Below are 27,071 nucleotides of genomic sequence, written 5' to 3'. Positions count from 1 at the left end.
TGAATCCTTTAGCACACGCTGCTTATGCTCAATTGACCTGGCTAAATTCATAGCATGGTCCAAATCTGTATGACCATGTAATTCAACTTCCAGTCGTAGAGCTTCTATCAAACCAATAGTAAAAATATGAACATACTGTGTGTGACTGACAAACTCATTAGCGCGGGCCAACCGTTCCTGGAAGGTCTTTTGATATACCTCTAGTGATCCAGTTTGCTTAAAATTGATTAATTTGCCCAATGGATTGCTACTAGCTAGAGGATCAAACCTCATCATGCATGATTGTCTAAAGGTTGCCCAATCCTAAACCAATTGGTCATTTCGGAATTGGTGGTACCATAGAAGCGCTTCATCGAGCATGTGGTAGGCGGCCAAATAAATTTTCTCATCTGCAGGTTTTTTTTATGATAAAAGAATTGATCACACTTGGTTAACCAAATCAAGGGGTCCTTAGACCCATCATATGTAGGAAAGTCTAATTTTAAATACCTGGGAACCGTATTTGGTCCCTGAGTGGCAGGCCCCAGATGGGGATTGTGATGACGCATTGGTGATGGTGGAGGAGGTGGTGGGTGGTATTGATGGTGGTCGGCCAGTGGAGAGTAGGCTATCGGCGGTTGTGCTCGTGTACCACTGTCATCTTGTTGCCGAAGGAGAGCTTGGATGGCGGTATCCATGGATTTTATAGCCTCACGCATGTCAGATGTTGTCTGATGCACCTCTTCCAGGGATTGAGCCTGAAGGTCTGTCCTTTGGCGATTATCTTCAACTAATTGCCTCAAATCCTCAGGGGAAGAGGAATCCCCAAGGGTGGACTTGTCTGATACCAAGATGTTAGGTTCTTCCCGAGCCATGGATCGAGTCACCCTTCTTTCCTCTCTTCTCTCCATATTGAATCTTGACGCTGGAAGAGGATTCTTGTTTCTTAAACGTGGAATGATGGAATTCGGAATGGAATGATTGAGCTTTGAAGGAAGCTCGACCTGGACCTCTGAGGGAGAATCTTACCTGTTTAATTCTAATTTTCTCAATACTTGCTTTCCCTTCACCTTAACGTCCCCCTAAATAGGGTTGAAGACGGAATTACAAAGTAGACCTATGGGTCAAGTGGTTCACGCCACATTACATCTAAACCAAACCAAACCAAACCAAACTAAACCAAACCAAACCAAATGAAATTACATTAAAATTAAATTGACATAATTTAATTCCTATGCCTGTGGATAACTCGTGATGCTATGGAGTCCCTAACACCTTCCCACGTCAAGAGCAAATCTAGAGGGAAGAGAAGGAAGAAGGGTGACGAGATCCATGGCCCGGGATTCCTCTTCCCCAGAGGATTTGCGACAACTTATAGAGGAACAACGTCAAAGGGCAGAGACACAAAATCAAGCCATCAACGATAATCGCCAGAACACTGCTGACCTTCAATCGGCAATGGCAGCCTTGAATGATTTCGTCCAGCAAATCCTCCGGCGACTGGATGAAGGTGTGGTTCGAGGGCCGCCGCCGCCCGGAAGCTACACTCCTTTAGCCGAGCACCACCATCACCACCCGCCATCACCCCCACCACAACTGCGCCCCCCACATCCTACAATGGGACCCCATGCACCTACCCCTAATTCGGTACCATATGTTAAATTGGATTTTTCGACATTTGATGGGTCTACAGACCCCTTGATCTAGTTACATTGATGTGACCAGTTCTTTTACAATCAAAGAACACCTGCAGATGATTGGGTCTAGTTAGCCGCATTCCATATGCTCGATGAAGCGCTTCTATGGTTCCACCAGTTTAAGAATGAACGTATGGTTTAGGATTGGGATTTATTTAAACAATCTTGTATGTTGAGGTTTGGTCCTCCCGCCTGTAGCAATCCTTTGGGTGATTTGGTGAATTTAAAACAGACGGGAGCTATTGAATTGTACCAAAAGCACTTTCAGGAATGCTTGGCCCACAGCCAGTACCTACACAGTAGCTCACATCTGGCGCATCCCTACACAGTAGCTCACATCGCCTAGCTCTTCATGGATTATATTGTTCGATTACATGGGGTGTATGCGTCCATTACTAGTGATAGAGACGCCATCTTCACCTGTACTTTTTGGAAGGAACTCTTCAAACTACAAGGCACCAAGTTGGCTTTCTCTTCCGCCAACCACCCGCAGACCGATGGCCAGACAGAAGTCGTCAATAGAACTATTGAGATGTACCTCCGTTGTTTTGTGGGAGACTCGCCTAAACGGTGGGTTAAGTGCCTGACATGGGCAAAATTTTGTTATAATACTTCCTACCATAGCGCTCTTGGCACAACTCCTTTCAAGGTAGTGTATAGTCGTGATCCACCCCGGCTCTTATCGTATGAACCCGGTTCTTCCAAGGAGGCCACTCTGGACTAGGCCCTATCAGAAAGGGACGATATGCTCAATCAGGTGAGCACTCACCTCCAAGCAGCCCAACAAGCAATGAAACACTCTTATGATAAAACATCGGGAAGTGGTCTTCTCTCCAGGGGATTATGTGTGGCTTCGTCTCCAACACTACCGGCAACTATCCCTCACGACCTCAAAGAGTCACAAATTATCCCCAAAATTTTATGGGCCCTTTCAAGTACTGGACCTCATTGGCACAATAGCCTACCGCTTGCAACTACCCCCAGAGGCTAAGCTCCACAATGTTTTTCATGTATCGCAATTGAAGGCCTTCAATGGCGACTCTCCATTCCTACACACACCTTTGCCACCGCTGCAAGAGGGTCGGGTACTTTCTACTCCAGCTCTGGTGTTGCAGGCTCGCCACATTCAGGGCGACTGGGAGATTCTCATGCAGTGGGCTGAGACAGACCCCATTGACACTACCTGGGAGTCCCTGGCGTCCTTTCGAGTTCTCTACCCCACCTTCGAACTTGAGGACAAGCTCTTTCTCCAGGAGGAGGGGTGATGTTATGAACTCCATAGCATCCCAGGTAATAAACAGGCGTAGAAATTAAATTATGGAATTTTCCTTTTTATGTATGTTGGTTTTGGTTCGGATTGGTTTGATTGTAATTTCCATGAATTGAGTGACCCATGGGTCAGGTTTGTCATTCACGTCCCTAATCCTATTTATAGGGGAGAAGGGCTTAATGAAGAATTAAGCATTGAATCAAGTAGAAAGTTAGAGGTCGAATTCTCCCTCCTAAGGTCCAAGTCGAGCCTCCTTCAAGGCTCAATTCACTTTCACCATTCCATGTTCCAAACACCGAAAACTCCTTCCACGTCAATAGCAAATCTGGAGAGAAGAGAAGGAAGAAGGGTGACGAGATCCATGGCCCGAGAAGATCCCAACACACACTTACCCCAACCATTCTCTCTATGTCTTTTATCTGCTTAGGAATAAGGAGCTTCAAACCCAACTGCAAGACATGGTGGACAACAGAATGTTGAGCACCACCGAAAAATAGAATTGGTATCATATTGAATAATGTTTTGCAGCACTGTTTTCTGCACTGCAACAACAACATTGTTTTCTTGGCTGTCTGGCAGCACTGTTTTCTGCACTGGCACAATAGACATCATTTTGTTGAAGAACCCATGAGCCTCTTCAGGTGGCCTGTTATGTGCTAACCCTGATGTACTGAGAGCAGCCACCCTGAAGTCACAGTTTTGTGTTGTTGGAGCCAATCCAAGATCTTCACATTGGCCAGCATGCTGTACTTACCATGAGCGTAAGCACTGAACAGACACAGGTAAGTGATCTCATCTAGTCCAACGGTATGAGTTTTCATTTTACCAAACATTTCTAGTGACTCTCTGCATAACCCATGTGCTGCAAAACCAGCAGCTTCCTCTATGGGATCCATTACTATCGAAACCCAGAACTAAGGCTGTCAAAGACAAAAAAAAATTCTGGAGCAGCTGCTCAATTACAACCAAAGAGTTATCTAGCAATTCACATTTTGCATATAAATTCAGAAAGGTAGTGCATAGATTATCAGTCAATTCCATCCTATTCCTTGTTATGCAGAATTGAACCCATTTGTCAGTGTAAAGAGGTCCAAGAATGGCACCTGCAGCAAGAACCCCGATTACATTTATTGCTGTCCCTGTGTGGCAAGAATCAGCAACATCCAGCATAGGACTATATTTATTTCCCACAACAACAGATAATTTTGCTTCATAAGTCCTGCATTTGAGCTTTGCACCTCTTGCCACTGCTACTTCTAAATTCAGGACTGTCACAGTCCCATCATTCTGCATACATAATGTATAAACATTATCTTCATCCTTTCTATCGGTTTTTATTTTCTGCTGTGGTGCCCCGTTCTGCAGTCACAGCAGCAGCAAATTTAAAAGTCGTCATCCACTCAGTCGTCATGTATCCCACTGAGCATGCCAACATATATCTGCACTGCAACAACAGCAACAAAAAAAAATTGACTGTAGCCATCCCACACTTTGCATACACATCCAGATTTCCAGAATTAACAGCACCTGTTTCATTCTGCTCAGCTTCTTCAAAATTCTTACTGTCAGTTTTCATCTTCTGCACACAAGCCCCACTGCTAAAATGTTTGGAACAGAATTTGAATTTTTATAAAGTGACTGATATATACATCAAGGCCTGCTTTGTCTTGCAATAATTGCAAGCATCTAAACAACCAACAGTAATTGGAAGTGTCTCTCCTGTCCAACCCAAGTTTGCATACCCATGAATCAATGCATTGGACCCAAAAGTTGCAGATTCAAAACCAAGACCTGCAGTGTTTGCTTTTGGTAGAAACAGGTCGGCAGATTTGAAATCGTGTAATTTTATACGATCCCTTTTATTCTCTACATATTTCAGGTTTTGCTCATTTGCATACTTTCTAAAAGTTTTAACTGTCTGCTGTTGTGCCCCTGTCTGCACTGCAACAGCAGCAGAATTTTGAAATTTCGTCAGTCGGTTCATTCTAACAGTCTCCCCATTATTTCTCACGTTGGCTACCCTCCCATTTCTAGAACTCACACCTGGTTGAAGAATTGCCACTATCAGTGGCCGAGCAGCATACATGGGACCCAGAAAATTAAACACAGTTTTCAGATTGACTGTTACTGCTGGAAAAATGAAAAAGAACAAACGCACTGGTTCTGTTCTCATTAACCATAATAAAAATCATCACCCATAGCATATTCTCTACCATTTCCAGAAAACCCAAAAAGTTTCCATCTCGCATTGCAAACAGAAAAACCTGAATTTCGTCAAAATTGGAGTAATCTCTTTGTTGCTCTGCTTCACGGAACAATCCCAACGCCATTGGAGAGGTATTTTGTAAAACATCGGGGGATTTGAGAAAGGAGAAAACGAAATTTGGAGAAATTCATCTCAGGATCTTACCCCAAATTTTGTTAAAGTCGGGTTCCCGCTGTGTTGCCAAGACCGAGAGTGAGAATGAGAGTCCCAACCGGACCTGTTTCCGACGAAGCCTCACTTTTTTCCGATGGCGAACATTAGCCCTTCGGGGCTTCTCCGCTTGGGGATTTTCTGTCTCATGGTCTGAGAGCCGTTTTGCTTCCCGTGAGAAGGGGGTTGTTGATGCCGAACCTAAATCAGCCCTTCCCGTGAGAGGCGTATCTAGGAAACGTTTGCTGGTCGGAAGAGTCGCTGGAAATTTTTCCGTCTCCTGTTCGGGATGGAGTTTTGCTTGCCGTGAGCAGGGTCTTTTGATTTCGGATTTTCTGGTCCCATTTCCATGCTTGGGATTTTTGCGCTGGACTTCTCTACTCGAAGATTTTCACTGTCCCCGATTTCATATTTCCTAACTCCTTCCTCAAAAATTCCATCACGCCTCGCTCCCATTCGTATTTCCCATTGTAAGTCTGTCGAGTTTCTACTTAAGAATTGGAATTTGATCAAACTGTTGCGAGATCTGAGTGAACCTCGTCTCGTTTTTTGCCTCTGCCTCTATGACCGTAATCTTGCCCTCTTATCAGCAATGCTCTTAACTTACTCTTTCTGGTCTTCCCCATGTTACCTCGCTCTCATACCAGTGTTATGGTCCGGGATTTGACACAGCAATTCCTAGAGAAGAAGAAGAGAAAGATGAAAATCAAGCTGAAGGGAAGCTTGAAAACTATTGAATTTAGGATCCCTTTTCCATAATTCCGAGCAAGAGAAAGAAGAAAGAAAAAGACAAAAAGGGAAGAAGAACTCTCGGGTAGAGAGAAGAAAAAATAAAAGAGTAAAAAGAGGTTGTACCAAGCAAAGAGAGAGAGAGAGAAAGTAACTCGAGAATGAGATGTGTAACTGGTATTCCCGGATCTAACATAGGGAGGAAGACGATGAATAGGAAGGATCGCAGTGAGCTTTTGAAGGAGCTCCCCTTAGGCCTCGTTTAATTTACTGTTTAATCTACTGAAATTTCTTTTACATTCATTACCTTACGATGCATACAAATATTTCACACCAACAAGAGTTTAGGCAAAAATTACAAAAATGCCCCTGAGGCATATTTAAACCCAAAAAGCATAAAACAGAAAGTAAACTAAATGACTACTTAACTGACTTAGTCAGGGTAATTGACTCAACCATGGTGTCTCAGCCTGACTCGGCTCACTATTTGGTCCATAACATCTCACCCCTCCTAGAGAATGAGCTTGTCCTCGGGCTCGAAGTAGAGTATGCCTGCCGAAATGTATCCTCCCCTGGTTCGCTCCGTGAGTCGTAGGTTCCACCTGAAAAAAAAAATAACTTTTTTTTTTTTGCATGATGAAATGGTCTTGTCAACCAAAACCCGGAGGCATGTCAGGAACCTCATCACTACAAATCTCTCTTATGTCAGTACCATGCAATGCAGCGGGTGCAAAACTAGGTGGCTCAGCATCACTAGTATGTGACATGGCTGTGGAGACCGGGTGATCATCCTTATACTCGTCACTGTGTTTAGTCACCTGGGCAGACTCCGTGTGTTGTCCCCAACGACTATGTGCTTCATGATAGTTGCTGAGAGAAAAGCCAGGTGGTTCACTGGGCTCACCACCAGAACATGGATTCTTCGTGTGAGGAGAAACTGTAAGAGATCCATGACAGTCTGTCTCATCAGACTGTTGATTGTTGGGCAACAATAAGTCTTCAACTGGTTCCTTCCCCTTTGGGTTTGATAACTGGTTGTAAACAGATTCAACTACCTCTGCAATTTCATTTTTCAGGCCATCACTAGATTTAATAACAGCCCATAGAACCTGGGGAGGGTGTTGGTCTTGACCATCCCCAGGAAAACCTGCTGTTGATGCAGCTCTTCGGACAACACCACTGTCAAAGTGCATCAGGACAATTATATCAGTGTAGTCTTCGACATGTCGTATGGGAGCCTCCAGCAGTTCTCCTTTCGATGCTGTTGAAAATTGCCGAGCCTGATCAGTTGTCAAAACTTCAACCCTAGAGTTCACCTCAATAATAGAGAAAATTGGCAAACCTTCACCATAGGCAACAACATCTGTGCATTCGAACTTAAGAAATTTTTATTTTTGCCAAATTCAATTCCAGGTTCTACTACAGGGTTGACATTGTTGTGGACTCAATAGCACACCGAGTCACACAACGAAGGAGGCAACAACAAATCACTCAATAGGATTTATTTCTTATATTACTTTGAGTAGGATTTATTTCTTATATTGTTTTAAGTAGGAGTTATTTCTAATTACTTTTATATGTAGGGGTATTATGGGGAATTATTGTAACCCTAACCCTAAAACTCCATGACGTGATCTATTTAAGGGAAATGAATGAATGAAATAGGTAAGCTTTGAGATTTTAGAATAACCTAGTGTAAACAGGTTGAGATCACCTCTTGATCTCGAGTTTAGGGTTTACTCAAAAAATCCAACCTATCCTTCATCATCCATTGCCATCCATCTTCACCCAACTTCATCCATCATCATACATACTAAGAAGAGGAACTTTCTGCCCCTTTTCTGAGCCCAAAGAGGAGGTCTGTCCTCCTTCTCGGCAGCAGCAGCAAGAGGGGCCTCAATTCCTCCCTTATCGAGCAGAAAAGTGAGGATCTTCATCCTCAGATCTTGAGTAATCCTGGTGTAACGTGGGAGCTGATCATAACAGCAAAGAAGAGGTAATAATCTATCCCAAAATCGTGTTTCAAGTTAATTCAGAAAGAAGAATTGCACTCTTAGATAGAGAAGAAACAAAGAGGGCCAAACCCTCTTTTCCGTGAGCAAGAAAAGAGAGTAGCTTGCTCTAGCAAGCTCAGCATTGCTGTGGGGTATCCTACCCATCACAACAACTGGATAGGACCATCAAAAGAGGAGCTTTCCTCCTGGACGAGCACTGGTCAAAGAGAAAGACTCATATACAGACCCTTGATGTGAAGTGAGCTTAAATTTTGAGTGTTGGAGTCTCAAGTTCCACGCCATGTTATTCGATCCATGACCCGGGACCGTAACAACTTGGGATCAGAGCAGGGTAACATGGGGGATAATATCAGCAATGAAGAAATCCAAATCAGGATACAAAAGATAGAAGATAGCCTTGAAATAGCACAACCAGTGTTGGGGAAGGTTTGTGGTTTGGAAGAAGCGATAGCCGAGTCATCAACATGCTAATGGAGTTGAGGGCAGAGATACATCAGAGTCCAGAGGTGAGAGAGGTTGCTCAACCATATCATAGAAGAGGGGAGCAGTGGCCTGGGCGCATTGTTGTCCAAGGACCCCAGCATGGAGGCACAGTTCCAAGGTACACCAAGTTAGAGTTTCCCTCTTTCAATGGTTCAGTTGATCCCTCAATTTGGTTGCATAGATGTGAAAGTTTTTTTTTGAACCAAGGGACTACTTAATGGGATAAGGTGCAACTAGCCTCGTTCCATATGACAAATGTAGCCATGTTATAGGTTACTCAAGTAGAGAAAGAGAGACCAAGGATGACTTGGGGAGAATTTAAAAATCTATGCACAGTTAGATTTGGCTCTCCCGCCAACAGCAACCCCTTGGGAGAGTTAGTCCTATTGCAACAAACTGGTTCGGTGGAACAATATCAAAAACTGTTCCAGGAAAATTTGGCTCGTGCTGGTGAGAGGGTATTGGTTGACCAGCAGGTCTTCCTATTCACAACGGGTCTCAATGAGTATTTACGGCTAGAGGTAGAACTCCTTATGCCTACGGATTTAGCTCATGCAATGAATATGGCACGAGCAATGGAACAACGACAACAGTTGCAGCAATGTAAGTCGGGTTGGTCGGGTGAGAGGAACACTTCCTCTACGTGGCAAGGGCGCCGCTATACTTCATCTCAGGGAGCATCTCCAGTAGCCCCATCCAGACACACTCCGACTACGACTCACGTAGCCGATCCCCCGCCCTGGTAATCCCCTACCGAGCTTTATAAAAAAATTAACGAGTGCGGAGATGGCAGAAAGGCGGTCTAAAAATTTATGTTATAACTGTGATGAGCAGTATCGGGAAGGACACTAATGTAAACGATTATTTTGGCTCGAGGTGGAGGATTCAAAGGATCCAGAAGAGCCAGAGGATATTATCGAGGAGGAACCACCGGAGATATCCTTGCATGCTATTACTGGCCAGAAATTGCCTAATACAATGCAAGTCCGAGTTCATGTCATCAACCGAGAACTGGTGGGACTAGTCGACTCGGGGAGTACACACAATTTTTTGAGTTTGACAGCCGCACAACATCTCCAGCTCCAGATACACACTCATCCGATAACCACCGTCGTCAGTGGCCAATGGTGAGAAGGTCCCTAGCTATGGGATTAGTAAGGTGGTAACTTTTTTCATTGGCTCTACTTCGTTTAACGCTGAATTTTTTGTTACTCCCCTGGCGGGATATGATATGGTATTAAGTATTAAATAGTTACAAACGTTGGGGCCCATTATGTGGGACTTTTCAGCTTTAACCATGTGCTTTGATTTGCCCGAGAGTCAGGTGCTCTTACAGGGCCCATCACATGCACACTTTGCAGACACAAGAACAACCTAACAGTACTAGTGAGGTTCCCATTGAAGAGTTCTCTAACCTCTTTTAGGAGCCTTCGAGTTTGCCTCCCCTGAGGCACCGTGACTAAGAAATTCTAAAATCGGAAGAGTATTTACACACCCTTCATAAAAAATCCGTAACGGAGTTCAGCATCAAACCCTTTCCCACACGTCATACGTCTTCCTGAAGACGCAGGAAATCCGAGTGCTCTCTTTCTTGAAAAAGCTCCCCGAACTTCCGAAATCATACGACGGGGACCCCGATTTTTGGAAATCGAAGGGAAATCGAAGGGATATTCTCATTGGAGGCCACAGATCTTCCACAAAAGACGAAAAAAATTGAACTGGACGATTTGGCAACCTCAAATCCGAAGACCGACTCTGCGGTAGCAGAACCAAAAGACCTGTTCGTTGTTGAGCAGAAAGATTCTAAATTTCGACCACGATTTGCTGCTATTCGCCACCGGGAAAAAAAGAGGCGTCGACGGAAACAAATCCGGGGGGCTTTGGCTCTCGGATTCTCATGCTCACTCTCAATCTCTCTCTCGGCAGTCTAGTGGGGAACCAACGTCAATGTATTTTGGGGTAAGTTTCAGAAACACCATCGATTTTTAGGTAAACAAGAGTATTCCATGACGTTGATGGGGCTCCAAGGGCCTAAGTAGCAGCCACATTGCTCGAAAATTGGGGAAGGAGCTTCTCTGTTCCGTGAAGTAGAGAACCAGTACCCAATTGCTGGAATTCCGGCTTGGCTATATGAATTTCGAGATGAAATTTTTCTGGGGATGTCGGGATTCATAGAAATAATTTTATGGGGACTGCTGAAAAAATTTTTTGGGGGGCTATGTTTTGTTGTTGATGAGCACAATCATTGTGCGTGGGTTCGTTGGCAAATTGAAAATGTGGGGATTCATTTTTGGGGTTCCATGTCTTTAGTAATGAGAGCAGGAGATGAGAAATCCGAATGTTTTAGATTTGTTCAATTTGTCAACGCAGAAGATGTTGCTCGAGCTATTGAGCTTCCAGATGCTATGGAGAATGTTGTTGCAGCTTTGATTAGGGAGGTTGCAAGTAAAACCAATGACTCTGGTGGTGATGGGACTACAACAGCTTCAGTACTTGCCAGGGAGATAATCAAACTGGGTTTGCTCAGTGTAACATCTGCTGCTAATCCTGTTTCTATAAAGAAAGGGATTGCTGTTGTGGTGGCAATGCAGCAATGGTTTTAACAGTTTCAAATTTTTGCTAATGTTGCATTCTTGGGGTGGGCAGGACAGCCACTTCCAATTTTTCAAATTGCTGTTGTGGCGGCAATGCAGCAATGGGTTCAACAGTTTCATATTTCTGCTGTTGTTGCATTCTTGGGGTGGGCAGGAGCGCCACTTCCAAATTTTCAAATTGTTGTTGTGGTGGCAATGCAGCAATGGGTTCAACAAGAAAAAATGAAACCGGTTAGAAGTGATGCAGATGAGCAACAGCTAGAAAATGTAGGAGAAAATGGAAATGAATCACAGGGTGCATCTATAGTTGATGAGTATTAGGGACATGCTGCAGTGATTACTGCTGTCTAGCTCTGTGAACACAAGTTGGAAACAAGACTACTGATAGGTCCATATTTAGGCCAGCAGTATGGTGGTGTTTATGGGCATCGAGGAAGTTCCACTACATTGAGTTCTTTAAACCCAGAAAAGTCACTCTTAACCCAGTTGAGTACTGTGGCAGTCCAGCATACACTGCTGCCAGCCAGCCAAGCAAACAAGGCTGTTGTGGCAGTCCAGCATATACTGCTGCTAACCAGCCAAGCAAACAAGGCTGCTGTGGCAGTCCAGCATACACTGCTGCCAGCCAGCCAAGCAAACAAGGCTGCTGTGGCAGTCCAGCATACACTGCTGCCAGCCAGCCAAGCAAACAAGGCTGCTGCTAGCCAACATACACTGCTGCTAGCCAGCCCAGCCGAGGTGCTTCTTGAGGATGTAGATGGCTATTTGCATGCAATCAAGGCACTAACCTAGAGTGCTGGAAAAGGGATGTATGATTCCAGTGGTGCTGAATCTAGTGCTTATGCTTCGGGGGTGGCACTTGAAACACTTGCAGGAACTCTTATATTAGCAAGTGCTGCAGTTGATCAATTTGTGATTGGCAAAGTATATTTTTTCTGTTCATGTTCTGGAATTGAAACGTCAAGGGAGAGAAAACATATAAAGGAAAGAGGAATTAAGAAGTCTCCAGACTGTCTTATGATTGAAGTGGATGGAGTGATTTATGAATTCCTTGCCGAAGATAATGACTATTCTCTGTCCAAACACATATCTGATGCAATTTCAGAAATGCTTCAAATAATAACGTTGAAAGGTTTTATTCCTAACAACATTCAGAAACAACAAGATGAGGTTGAAGCAAAAATGTTGAGGAGAGAGCAGCTCTTGCAGCCAAGTACGAGAAACTTTATGACCTACTATATACTGAGAGATATGAGATAGTACATGGAGTAATTGAAATCGAAGAATCTACAGAACGGGAGAAGAAAATGCAGTTGAAGAGAAAGGTGTTCCCAATTTCTGGCTTTCGGCGGTGAAAACTATTGAAATGCTTGCAGAGGAGATACAAGAGCGTGATGACGGGGCTCTTAAATATTTGAAAGATATCAATTGGTCTAGGATTGATAATCCCAAGGGCTGCAAGCTGGAGTTTTTTTTTTATCCCAATCCATATTTTACAAATAATGACTTGGTCAAAACTTATCACATGTGCGATGAGGATAAACCCATTTTAGAGCACATAAGGTTTTGAAGAAGCCTAAAGAGGGATCAAAGAACACCAAACCCATCACAAAAATTGAAAAGTGTGAAAGTTTCGTTAATTTCTTCAGTCCTTCACAATTCTCGGATGATGATGATAGTTATGAAGAAACTGCTGAACAACTTCAAAATCAAATGGAACAAGATTATGATATTGGATCCACCGTTAGAGACAAATTTATCCCACATGATGTCTCATGGTTTACGGGAGAGGCTGTTCAGGGTAACAAGTTTGATGATATAGAAGGGGAAGGGGATGAAGATGATGAAGATGTTGCTGATGATGATGATTATGAAGAGGACATTGTTGCCAAAAACAGGCCAAAGAAGGTATCTGCCGGACAAAAGGTGAAGAGGGGAGTACCCCATGGGGAAGGCCAAGAGAGGCCTCCAGAGTGCACGCAGCAACAGAGACAAAGGTCCAGATGGGGTTGAAGAGAGATGGGTGCGGAGGCTTCCGACGAAAAAAAAATAAAAAATTGCGACTTGGGCGGAATGCTCCAGTTTTGGGAGTCCAGAGAGCGGACACAACTACCGTGGATGCTACCAGGTGGAGATGTCGGTATAGAGGCCCTACCTTCGAGGTTGAGGACAAGCTCTTTCTTCCATGGGGGGTGTAATGTTATGCACACAATAACATTATTTTTTTTAATTTTTTCTTTAATTTACTTTATTTTATTTTAGTTAAGAAAGGCCACATGGGTATTTTTGGAATATTTCTTTTATAGGGGTATTTTTGTAATATTTAATGTTAAAACTTGTAAGGGTCAACCCTATTTAAGGGGTGAGAGTAATGAGAAAGTTAAGTATTGATTTTAGGTTAAACAGGGTTTTGAGTTCTCCTCAACGAGCTCAGGGGTGTGCATTTTCCTTAACGAACCTAGGGTTTTCAAGTTTTTCTTTGGCTTGATTTTCGTCTTTCTATTCTTCTTCCCTACCAATCCATGTGTCAGATCCGGGGCTATAACATAAGAGTTGAGTTGTCGCTAGTAATAATAATGTCATTGATATAAAGGAGCAAATATATAGTGTCAGAGTGCTTATGAAAGACAAACAGAGAAGTGTCAACACGATTGGAAGAAAATCCAAGTTGAGTGATAAAGAAGTTGGAGTGCTGGAACCAGGCACGAAGAGCTTGCTTGAGATCATTGAGAACTTTCTGTAACTGACAAACATGATGAGGAAAATGAGGCTCAATGTACCCAGGAGGTTGTTCCATATAAATATTTTCAGTGAGAGTACAGATAAGGAACACATTCTTGACGTCAAGTTGGTGAAGAAGCCATTTGCTAGTCACAGCAATGGAGAGCACAACTCAGATAGTAGAAGTTTTTACCATAGGGCTAAAGGTCTTAGCGTAGTCAAGACCAGGGACCTGAGTGTAGCCCTTGGCAACGAGGCGTGCTTTGAGATGCTCAATAGATCCATTAGGCAAATATTTGGTCCTAAATACCCATTTGAAACCCACAATATTGGTGTTGGCAGGTCAAGGGAGTAAAATCTAGGTCTAATTATTTTGCAGAGCTTGAACTTCTTCATCCATGGTAGCAAGCCAAGTAAGATTTTTAACAGTAGTTTTGAATCCTTTAGGTGCAGTAGAGGAAAGGAGAGTAAAGAGAAGTCTAGAGGATCCCACAATACCGAGGTTGGCCAGATGGCGTGGATTAAAAATACCAGCTTTACCTCGTGTAAGCATAGGGTGAGAACCCAATGGTAGTGTAGAAGTAGGAGCATAAGGAGTGATTCGTGTCTCGGTAGTTTGGGCTGGATGCCTGGTGCGGCAATGTTGAATTTAGGACCCCATGATTGAAACCTCGAACAACATGAGAGAGGGAGAAGAAAAAGAGCAAAGAGAGAGAGAGAGAGCTCGGGTAGAGAGGAGAGAAGAGAGAAAAGAGAGATAAAGACTTTAGGCTAGAGGGATATTCTTCCACGAGTTGAGAAGTGGAGAGTTTGATTGAACCATTCAACCAAGACCCATATTTATACTATTTCCATTACATATTTAGGGAAACTTTTGAGATAAATTAGGATCCTTAATTACATCAATCATGGATATCCAAATCTACATCAATCAAGGGAAGATAAATCAATTACATTAATCAAGGAAGACTGTCAAATCTTCTAACTCATGTGATAAGGATTCCAACTCGTGTGATGACTCATCATGCCACCTCATGTGGTGACTCATCATGCTTGCTTGTGTGGTCATGGTGGGTTTGGTCCCACCTTGTAACAGATTATTCAAAGACTTTCTCACCTGTGGCAAAAATAAATACCATTCGAGTGTAGTTGGTATTCAATTTTGTTGTCCCTTGTAGCAAACCTAGACTAATCGTTGCATTAGTTTGAGATAAAGAAGCCTTTCTTCGTGGTAATCTGAGGAGGGCTACATGGATATACCACCAAGGTACATTACATCCTCGAAAACTAAGGTTGTGTGTAAGTTGCAATGCACATTCTATGGAATTAAACAATCACCTTGTGCATGGTTTGGTTGGTTTAGCTTCGCTATTAGAAAATATGGCTTCAAACAAAGCAACTCAGATCATACTCTATTCTTGAAACATTGACTAATAAAGGTAACAATTTTAATAATCTATGTAGATGACATGATTATTATAGGGGATGCCATGGAAGAAATCTCTTGAATTCAAGAAAAATTGGTAACTGACTTTGATATGAAAAATATGGGAAGACTCAAATATTTTTTGGAAATGTAATTATCAAGATGAGAAAAAGGAATATTTCTTTCACAAAGGAGATATGTGTTAGATTTGCTATAAGAAGTTGGATTACTAGATTATAAGCCAGCTGACACTTCAATTGTTAATAATCACAAACTTGGAGAGTATGGACATAATGTGCCTATTAATAAAGGAAGGTATAAAAAATTGATAGGTAAGCTAATCTATTTATCCCATACTCGACCAAATATTTCTTATGTTGTAGGCATAGTGACTCAATTTATGCACTATCCTAGTGAAGATTATACGAGCATTGTAATTTGGATTTTTTGCTATTTAAATTCCCCTCCTGAAAAAGGAACTTATGTTCTCCAAAAATTACCATCTAAATATTGATAGTTACACAGATGTAGATTGGGCATGGAATATTTTTTAAAGGAACTCCACCTCATGCTATTTACCTTTGTAAGAGGCAATTTAGTCACATGGAGAAGTAAGAAACAAAAGGTTGTGTCATTGTCCAGTGCTAAAGCCTAGTTTAGAGGAATGGCCAAGGGTTGTTGTCAACTACTTTGGCTTAAAAGATGTTGGCCGAGCATTGACTCCTTTCTTTGTTTTGATGATAACAAAACTTAATTGAGCTAACAATTGCAATTCTAAGTATTTCAGATGCATTCCCTTCAAGAGATAATTAATTCAAAGGTCAAACTATTGAATCAACACAAACTTCTCAAAGACCTCGAGCTCCATGGAATGTTAAAGTACTCTTGAAGAAGCACCCTTAGAAAAAGAAGAAAATTTGAAGATTACAGTTTAGAAATTATTGAGATAAGTCAAATACTCAGTCTATATCAAAGAGCAACACAATTCTTCCAAAATTTGAGGTACAATGCAATTTTGGAGCTTTAGGACATACTTTGAATTCAATAATTTTTTTTAAAATGCATACACATATTTCATACATGTTATAATCAGTTAGGATCGCAAATTTCCATGCTTTCACAATCCATATAGTGAATTGGCATTGGAATGATTAATCAACATCTGCCAATGATTGATCAACCAGAAGTTTATAGGCAAAAAATATAAAGTACGATCGATCAACAAAGGTTGATTCATCGATCATCCAGAACGTGGCCAAACTGTGCTAAAAAACATGATCAATCAATCCAATTGGACTAATCAATCAATAATGTCTAGGCAAACCAAATTCCCCAGATATAAGAAAGGGCTACGCACTTTCAGATGATGGAAAAGACAACTAAAGAAAGAAAAATTATTCCCGACTTTCGATTAGAATAAAAAATAAACAATTTGTGTTGGCATGAGCTGACAAATAGAAGAAATTAAAGATTGGTTCATAGTGGTATGAAGTGTCAAATAGAAGAAATTATGGATACCTTTCATCACTTTTCTTCTTCTATGTGTGGACTTTCTTTCCATGGACTTGTGGGCTTGAGCTCATCTTCTAACAGACACAAACATTTACTTGTCGACAAAATTTGAATTGCACCTAGGAAAGATTCCCGCTACATGGTGGGATCCAATTATTCTCAACGAAATTCAAAAATCATCAATAAATAACACTATTCTTAATGAAATTAATATCACTGAGTTACGTAGGAAAAAAATAAAAAATCATTGGTAACTATTTACTTGTTCTCAATGAAATTCACAAAGTGCTGATAGATATATACTATTCTCATAAAAATTACTATTGGAGAGAATAAGTAGGAAAAAAAAATCATTGATAATTATTCACTTATTCTCAAAAAATTAAGAATCATCAGTAAATATGTACTATTTTCTATTAGATTTATTTCACAAAGAATAAGTAGGAAAAAAATCATTAGTAATTATTCACTTATCTTAGGAAAATTTCAAAATCATTGGTAAATATATACTATTCTCGAAAAAATTAATTTCATATAGAATAAGTAGGAAAAAACAAAAATAATCATTGGTAAATTATACAATTAATGTCGACAAATTTAAAAAATCCTTGTTAAATATATACTATTGTTTACTAATTTAATTTCACCGAGAATGAGTGGAAAAAAAATATAAATTTAATATTTTATTCTCAAAGAAATTAATAATCGTCGATAATTATATAATATTCTCAGTGAAAAATACTTTCTTCGAGAATTAAAAAAAAAGACCAAAATATTCTTAATTTATTCTTTGTTCTGAATTAACCAATTAACATAATTAAGAATTCATTAGTAAATAACTAATTGAGGACTAAGCAACTAGTTAACCATTTAATCAAGTAATTAATTCAAGCAATTAATGTAATTAATTAATTAAGTTTTAAGATGTTAACTAACTAATTATAATGGATTAAGTAATTATGTAAATTAACTACATAACCAATTAAATAATGTTATTTAGTAATTCATTAACTAATTAAATAAGTAGGTAAATAATTAATAACTTGATGAATCTAGGGCAGTGCATCTAGAGGAGTCATTGTTACATTTCCATTATTATATGTACTGATCCCATAGAGTTAGAATGGACAGTAACAATGTAGTTTAGTCTAAGCATTACAATTCACACTCTGTATTGCACGCCTTAACACAAATTATCATTGAAGGGAACTAATAAATTAATTAATTATAAGATTAATTAACTAATTAAATAATTAATCAGTTAATTTAATAACCAATTGATTGAGTATAACTTAATTATCTAAATTAATTAATTAAGTATTTAATTGAATATTGATCAACTAATTAAATAGCAAATTGAGTTAGTAAATATTTTAATTAATCAACTGATTGAGTAACTAATTATTGAGCGACAGATAGTATGTAGATTAACTAAGTACATAATCAATTGAGTGATTAATATTTTAATTAACTGATTAAAGAATTAACTAATTAATTAATAATTAACAACATAAAAATAAATAAGTAATAATATAATTAAGAGTAGATTAACTAATTGTTAAGTAATTAGTTAATACATAATATAACTAATTAATATATTATGTAATTAATTAATACATGATATAATTAATAATTGATTAAGTTATTAAGACATTAATTAACTAATTATGTATTTTATTTAAGCAATTATGTAAATTAATTGGGGAGGAGGGGAGGAGGGGAGAGAGGGAGGGGAGGGGGACGGGGAGGAAGGGAGGGTTTGTGCAATAGTTCTTCTATGCTAACGAAATTGGGTATGATTGATTCAATTTAACTCTGAAAACACGCAAACATGGTCTAATAGTTTTGCAAAACCCTCTCTAAATTTGAGTTTTTTTTCTGACTTGCAATTAATTGTTTGGAATCAGAGAATGTGCTTGTACTGTTTGTGCGGTGCGGGTCTCATCTTGATTTACTTGATGATAGTTCTCTTCCATTGAAAGATATCACTTAACTGACATCTAGTTGGAAAACTTAAATTAAACAATTGTGACGAGGCCAAATATTATTGTATATAAATGGAGGTTCTGAGAAAGGATTATACTATAAGTGTAAGAGGCATATAGAAGTTGTTGAATGTTCTTATGAAGATTATTCAAGATTAAAAATTGACAAGAAATCCACCACTTCAAAAATTTGGAAAATGAGGGGAAACGTCCTTGGTGAAGCAAGTTTCCTTAAATGTGATAGTTGCTTAATTTGTGGTTCTTAGGCTATTAGGAGCAGAGTAAAAGTTCTTAGTTTATTAGGATTTGATATTCCTTATCCTTTTCTTAGTATGTCGAACGTTTCACGAACCGTCATCTAGACGGTTCACGATCCGTCACTTAAGTGACCCATCCGTCGTCGGTTTTTCATTGATGGTGGTCGTCGGTTACAACCTTACAGCTTCCCGTCGGTTTGGTGGTCTCCTTTGATGGAGAGTGTTAGAAGATGGGCTCAATCCCACAAACTCAAAGCTAGAAGCCCACATGTCAACGGAGTGGCAAAATGGTTATTTATGGTATGTTCCATAAGGATGGCATGGAGATGTAAATACATTGTCTTAGTATATCTTTTAATTTATTGAGTTGTAACCCTAAGGGCTTTGTAACACTATAAATAAGAGCATTAGCTAAGAGGTAAGGAATTCAATCCTTCTCCTCTCTTTGGAAAAATGTCCAGCCACCCTCTCTTCTCTCTTGACGCATTCTCTCCTTCCCTTAATCCAAACTCTCTTCTCAAACATCCTTCTCCTTTCTCCCTCTTCTCTCTCTTCTCTCCTTCTTCTTCTTAATCCAAACTCTCTTCTCAAACATCCTTCTCCTTTCTCCCTCTTCTCTCTCTTCTCTCCTTCTTCTTCCACGTTAACCTAGAGTCATTCTCATGGGGTCCTAACTTCTACATGGTATCAGAGCTTGGAGGTTAGGATCCCTATTCAAGTAGTTATGTCATCCATTCAAGAAGTTGTGTATAGAAGAACGAGTTCTGCCATGAAGAGATAGGTAAAATTTTATTTTTTTTGCATATTCTCTCTTTACGGTGTCAATTTTTTTTCCTCTCTACTTGAATTGTTCATTCATGTCGAGGCAAGATAATCTTCATAAACATTGTGAAGATCTATCGTGTATGACTAAAAGGATATTGTAGTCTTGTTCATCTTGTAGCACAATTACATGATTGATCAACGGTTGTTTTTTTCGATTTGTTATTTGGATTTTGTTACCTTTATGTAACGGGAATCACACATTGTTGATATGGGATTCCAGCATATGTTGTTGTCAATTCTATAATCTAATGTTACTCATGGGAGTATGTCATATTGTTAGATGCCCGTTATATGTTTGATGAAATTCTAGCACTCACTTATCCCTATTCTATGTTGTGTGTGAACTTCAGCAATTGAATCTTTTGTTTTGTTGAAGTATTCCCATGAGTTGGAGTTTCTTTTGCCAATAAATTTCTCTCGGTTTACTAAGAAAGGCATTGTCTAAAGTTGCTCTCGGTTTTGTGGTTGAGTTTGGATTAAGGATAAGAGTTGCATCTATTCTCTTCCCTATATTTTTTTGATAAATATAAGAGAAGTTGAGTAGTGGCTGGTTCTTGTTATCACTTGACAAAAACACCTATTTTTCCTCTCGTGAAAATATTCTCTACTTAGTTTTGGTGGCTAAATTGATCTATAGGTGCTTCAAATTACGTTGTGTAATTGTTATTTGAGCCCCTTTGACAATTGACCTTACTAGTTGATTTGCGTCAACAAGGAGAGTGGACATATGAGTAATAAGAGTGACATACTCTGAATTACTAGAACTCCACTAAGAGATCTTTCCAATTACCTCAGCTGGTCACAATCGGTACGGAGGGTTCTCATTACTCGTGACCTTCTCAATCATGTTATCAAAATCCCTCCTCCGATTGATGAAGAAAATGAAGTCTACCATAAATGGGTAAAAAATGATAACATGGTTATTAGTTGGCTTATTAATAGTATAGAAGAGCACGTTGCTAACAATGTGGTCCACTTGGAAACTTCGAAGGATATTTGGGACACATGTGCTAAACTCTATTCTAGTACCGCCTCCTTGCAAAGAGTATACGATGTTTTCCAAAGTATGTTGACTACCAAACAAGGAGATAATATTCATGAGTTTTTGTCCCGATTTCGTGGCCTTCTCCAAGAATGGAAAATTACTCAACCATACTCTACCGACATTGATGTCCAAGAAAAACAGCGCGAGGCCTTGGCAACGGCTATGTGCCTGACCAATATTAAGTCGTATCTAGAGGTGGCTAAGACTCAGCTTCTTAGTTCCCTCTTTTGATGACATAGCTACGTTGTTACAGATTCCTGATCCATCTCCTCCTCCTCTGATTGATGCTCCATCAGCTATGTTCTCTGATAATCGGGGTACATCATCCCCATTTCGAGGAGGCCACAATAGAGGTGGTCGAACGGGTAGAGGAGGCTGCAATAGAGGTGGTCGAACGGGTCCGACCCATCCCCGCACTGAGCCTCGATTGGGCACTTACTATGGTGGTCAGAATCACCTTGTGGATTCATGCTGGAAACTCCATGGTAAGCCTGATTAGGTGACAGCCAATCCAGCCTCAGTTAATGTTAAGAAAAAAAGAGGACAAAACTGATTCTCATTCCAGGAATGTGACTATCTCTTCGGAAGACTATGTTGTAATTCAAAAGCTGAAATCCTTATTGGATTAGTCCTCTACTCCACCAGGTCCTACTGATGCCACTACCATTGCCTCAGGTATGCTTTCTTCCACTTTAACCCCTTCCTCTTGGATCATTAACTCCGGGGCTTCCAAACACTTGTCAGGTAACAAACACATGCTTCATTCATTGTCTCCATGTCTTCCTCATAAATTGGTCACTATAGCTAATGGTTCCCAAACCAAGGTGTTTGGCAAGGGTTCCTCCTCTCTTACCACGTCTATTCCTATCAAAGATGTGTTATTTGTTCCTCAATTTCCGTTAAATTTGCTCTCCATTAGTCAATTAACTAAACAATTGAATTGTTCTGTCACCTTCTCACCATCTTCGTGTATATTTCAGGATCTAACTACGAAACAGGTGATAGGTGGCGGCCATGAAAAAGGGGGTTTATATTATTTTACTCTTCCACCAGTATCTATTATTTCATCCACTACATCTGAGGCTCAAATGTGGCACAACCGGTTTGGTCATCCATCTATCTCATCACTACGTTTTGTAGTTCCATCTCTTAAATCTTTGTCTAATTTTAATTGTGAGGCATGTCAATTAAGTAAGCATGTTAGGAGTATATATTCCCCTCGTCTTACAACCACTAGATTGTTCCATACATTCTGATATATGGGACCCTTTAAAGGTCTCTAACATTTCTCAGGTTCAATATTTTGTTACTTTTGAAGATGATTTTACCCGAGTGACTTGGTTGTTTTTGTTTAAAGAACCATCGAAAATTCTTTCTATGTTTAAAAACTTTCATGCAATGGTTCTCACGCAATTTGGAAAAAAAATTCAAATCTTTAGATCCAATAATGCTAAGGAATATTTGTCTAATGAGTTTAAATCGTTTTGTGAGGGTAATGGGCTTCTTCATCAAACATCATGTGCCTATACCCCTCAACAAAATGGTGTTGCTGAAAGAAAGAATCGTCACCTCCTTGAGGTTGCTCGGGGCCTCCTCTACTCCATGAAGGTACCCTACTTTTATCGGTCGCAGGCTATTCTTACAGCATGTTTTCTCATCAATAGGTTACCTTCATCAGTACTTAGAAATCAAACTCTGTATTCTGTTTTGTTTCATGGTGAAGATCCATTTTCTCTTCCTCTTAAAGTATTTGGTTGCACATGTTTTGTTCATGATACTTCACCACATAAAAGTAAACTTGATCTTCGGTCTCTGAAGTGTATTTTTTTTGGATATTCTCAAACTCAAAAAGGATATATTTGTTATAATCCTACACTTCGAAGGTAGATGGTATCTCGGGATGTGACTTTCTTTGAAGACACTTCCTTCTACTCCTCATCACACGAGGCTCCTCCAAGGTTTACATATATTCCTACTACTCTATGTCCGCTTGTGCTTTTTCATGAAGATATTACTCAACCCCCTGAAGCACCAGTCATCCCCTCACCTATGGAGTTATCTGATCCTCATGAGGTAAGTCTTTCTCCTCCTCCTATGTTTGGGCCTGAATTTGATATTTGGCCTATTGCATTACGAAAGGCGACCTGTTCTTGCACTACGTTTCATCCAATTGCCAATTTTATGTCTTCTCATCGCTTATCTTCTCAGTGTGTTTAGTTTCTTGCCAAATTTGATACCACAATCCTATCAGGAGGCCCTGAAGCATCCAGGATGGAAGGTGGCTATGGATGAAGAAATGCATGCATTATATGAAAATCTAACATGGACATTGGCATCGCTCCCAAAAGGGAAAAGACCGGTTGGTTGCAGATGGGTTTTTTTAGTGAAACACAACCCAGATGGGTTGGTTGAAGCATCCAAGATGGAAGGTGGCTATGGATGAAGAAATGCATGCTTTATATGAAAATCAAACATGGACATTGGCATCGCTCCCAAAAGGGAAAATACCGGTTGGTTGCAGATGGGTTTTTTCAGTGAAACACAACCCAGATGGGTCGGTTGCTCGCCGTACAGCACACCTGGTTGCAAAAGGTTATACTCAGTGTTATGGGAAAGATTATGAAGAGACTTTCTCTTCAGTTGCTAAACTAAACTCGATATGTATCATCCTTTCTATTGCTGCTAACTCATCTTGGCCAGTATATCAGCTCAATGTAAAAAATGCATTTTTAAATGGTGATATATGCGAAGAAATTTATATGGTCAAACCACCAGGATATGTGGTTGAGGGGGAGTCCGTATGCCGATTAAAGAAAACTTTATATGGGCTTAAACAATCCCCTCGGGCTTGGTTTGATAAATTCAATCAAGCGCTTCTACGATTTGGCTTTCATAGGAGCTCGGTTGATCACTTAGTATATGTTAAAGATACTCTCAAAGGGAAGATATTATTGGTCGTGTATGTTGATGATATTATCTTGACTGGAAATGATGCTCATAGTATACAACAAGTGAAGAATATGATATGTAAAGAGTTCAAGACTAAAGATTTGGGTAAACTCAAATATTTTCTGGGTATAGAAGTCCTTCAATCAAATCATGGAATAGTATTGTCTCAAAGAAAATACGTCTTGGATCTTCTTGAAAAAACATGAATAAAGGGTTGTAGACCAGTTGATACACCTATGGATGCGAATGAAAAGTTGTGTGCCACAACTAGAGAAGATGTTGACACTGGAAAATATCAAAGACTTGTGGGAAAATTGATCGATCTCACGGTAACCAGGCCAGATATATTATATGATGTGAGTGTGGTAAGCCAATTCATGCACAAACTACAAATTACTCACTGGCAAGCATTGGAGGGAATACTACGACACTTAAAAGGTGCTCCAAGAAGAGGATTGCTATATAAACAATATGGTCACTTAAATATAAAAGGCTTCTCAGATGCATATTGGGTTGGATCACCCGATGATAGAAAATCTACATCTGGGTATTGTACCCTTGTTGGGGGAAACTTGGTCACATGGAAAAGCAAAAAGCAAAACATAGTTGCAAGATCTAGTGCTGAAGTAGAATACCGAGCTATGGCCCACACTGTAAGTGAACTTTTATGGATAAAGACTCTTCTTACTGAATTGGAATTTTATAAAGGAGGTTCTATGGGCCTACATTGTGATAATCAAGCAGCTATTCACATTACGTCAAATCCAGTTTTCCATGAAAGAACTAAACCTATTGAAGTGGATTGACATTTTATACGGGAAAAGTTTCAAGCATAAATAATTTCTCTTAAATATGTTTCATCTCAAGAGCAATTAGCTAATATCCTCACCAAACCGGTAACGTCCAAAGTTCTATCTTATATAGGTGGCAAGTTGGGTATTTATGATGTATTTTCTCCACCAGCTTGAGGGCGAGTGTTGGAAGATGGGCTCAAGCCCACAAGCTCAAGGCTAGAAGCCCACACGTCAAAGGTGTGGCAAAATGGTTATTTATGGTATGTTCCATAAGGATGGCATGGAGATGTAAACACATTGTCTTGGTATGTCTTTTAATCTATTGAACTGTAACCCTAAGGGCTTTGTAACACTATAAATAAGAGTATTAGCTAAGAGGTAAGGAATTCAATCCTTCTCCTCTTTGGAAAAACGTCGAGCCACCCTCTCTTCTCTCTTGACTCATGCTCTCCTTCCCTTAATCCAAACTCTCTTCTCAACGTCCTTCTCCTTTCTCTCTCTTCTCTCTCTTCTCTCCTTCTTCTTCCTTGTTAACCTAGAGTCATTCTCATGGGGTCCTAACTTCTATAGAGAGGAGGCTATAAGAGGGGGTATGGACTAGCAAAGGCATGCTTGAACGTTGTCATCGATGAACCTCTGCAATAGATGAGACATTCTGTTCACCGGAGACGATAGCCGAGAAGCTTTGTTCGCTAGAAGTTGACGCCATGTTAGGAGGTACGATTTCAGTTTATGAATTTCATATATGTTTTTGAAATTCATTAAAGTTTTGCAGTTGGTATCAGAGCTCCCCTCTCTAATAAGGCGACATTTCATGAAGAGCGATGCTCTGCATACGCTCTTCGGTGTCCGTTCTCGGGCCTCCGTGGAGAGCGGATAGCCGGCACTGTGCATCGGCCAGCGTCGCCGTCGGACGACAGCGGCCAATGTTCGACAAGAGGCGACCTCCAGTAGAGGGCCGATAGTGGAAGTCGAGTGTTCCCTCTATGTGTGGCTGGAGATTGAAGACGACCTCCAACACGTGCAGAAATTAAAAAAATGTTTTTTTTAAACTTGGGGTTTTATGTTTCATTTAAATAACGAGTCGACTCAGATGGGTTCAGTCAACTCGGACTGGTTAAACAGGATCAGACTGGTTCTAGAGGGTTGAGACGAGTCGATCGGCTTGACGCGACTTGAACTTTAAGGGTCGAATCGGGCGGTTCGGGTCGACTTGCCCGTTCCAACTCGCAGAAGCGAATCTGAGTGAAGACCGAGCTGACTTGGTTCTCAAAAACAATTTTCACCAGCGGGGATTCAAACCCGTGTGCTGGAAAGGAATTCTGGCACTCGTAACCACCTAGCCCGACTGACTTTATGTGTTATCTTTGGATACACATAAAATATATATTAAAATTACAGTAATTTATTTTTATGCAATTTCAATAATTGTGCAAATTTTATTTAGGTTTTATACATACTTCAGTTTTTTATGCATATTTTATGTTGACCTAAATATAAGGATTATTAATTGACATTCATTTTAATCAATTATTTTTATGTCATATTTTTTGTATACATTTGAATAATTGAGTAATTGGCATAACATTCTTAATTATGCAAATGTCTAGTGACATTAAGTTTAGTCACATAAAGTCAATAACATAAAAAAATTGTGATTAATCATGGAGATATAATAATTCAACACTAGATAGTAAATGTTATATTTACATGATTCATCACTATGGGAAAGAAATATTTAAAAAAAATCAATATTGCCTACAGGTCTAGAATATTTCTTTACAAACAAATTTTTGGGTCCCATCATAAAAAGACATAATCGTATTTGTGTTATAATCTAAACCCACAGGAAAGATTATAATGACACGCTGATTTATTTGTTTAGATTATTTACATAGGTAAATATTCAAATTTTGGCTTTATTACATGTTAAGTAAACTTGTTATCTATTTTTTGCAACTCTTAAAACTTTATTTGTCCCAACCTTTGATTCCTTTATTGTTCCCCTAAATGGAAAAAATTATAGTGAGTAGAAAGAAAAACTTCTCCTGTTATTAGGGTGCATGGATCTTGACTTGGCACTTAAAGTGGATGAACCTCCGAAACCCACGGAATCCAATACCCAAATTGAGAAAACATTATTTGAACTTTGGAAGAGATCTAATTGATTAAGTTTGATGTTTAATAAGTCTCATATTGGGAAGACTATTAGTGTATTTATTCCTAAATGTGTCAAAGCCAAGGAATATCTTCAAGCTATTCAGGAACAGTTTGAGAATTCCAATAAGGCATTAGCAAGCACCCAAATAACCCAAATGTGTTCCTCAATGTGTTTTGAATTTAATATGACTCATGTTTCTTATAACACTTGGTA

General features: G+C 39.8%; 1 pseudogene; it reads left to right on the top strand.

Moving 5' to 3' along the window:
- Positions 1–10,139: 10,139 nt before the first annotated feature.
- LOC137953092 (nucleosome assembly protein 1;2-like) lies at positions 10,140–13,482 on the top strand (annotated as a pseudogene).
- Positions 13,483–27,071: the final 13,589 nt, after the last annotated feature.

The sequence above is a fragment of the Aristolochia californica genome, unplaced genomic scaffold (assembly GCF_029961685.1).
Source record: "Aristolochia californica isolate CCGP_79_NKW_82.1479 unplaced genomic scaffold, dmAriCali1.0.hap1 SCAF_16, whole genome shotgun sequence".
In the NCBI taxonomy this organism is placed as follows: domain Eukaryota; kingdom Viridiplantae; phylum Streptophyta; class Magnoliopsida; order Piperales; family Aristolochiaceae; genus Aristolochia; species Aristolochia californica.
This window is presented reverse-complemented; position numbering and strand designations above follow the sequence as displayed.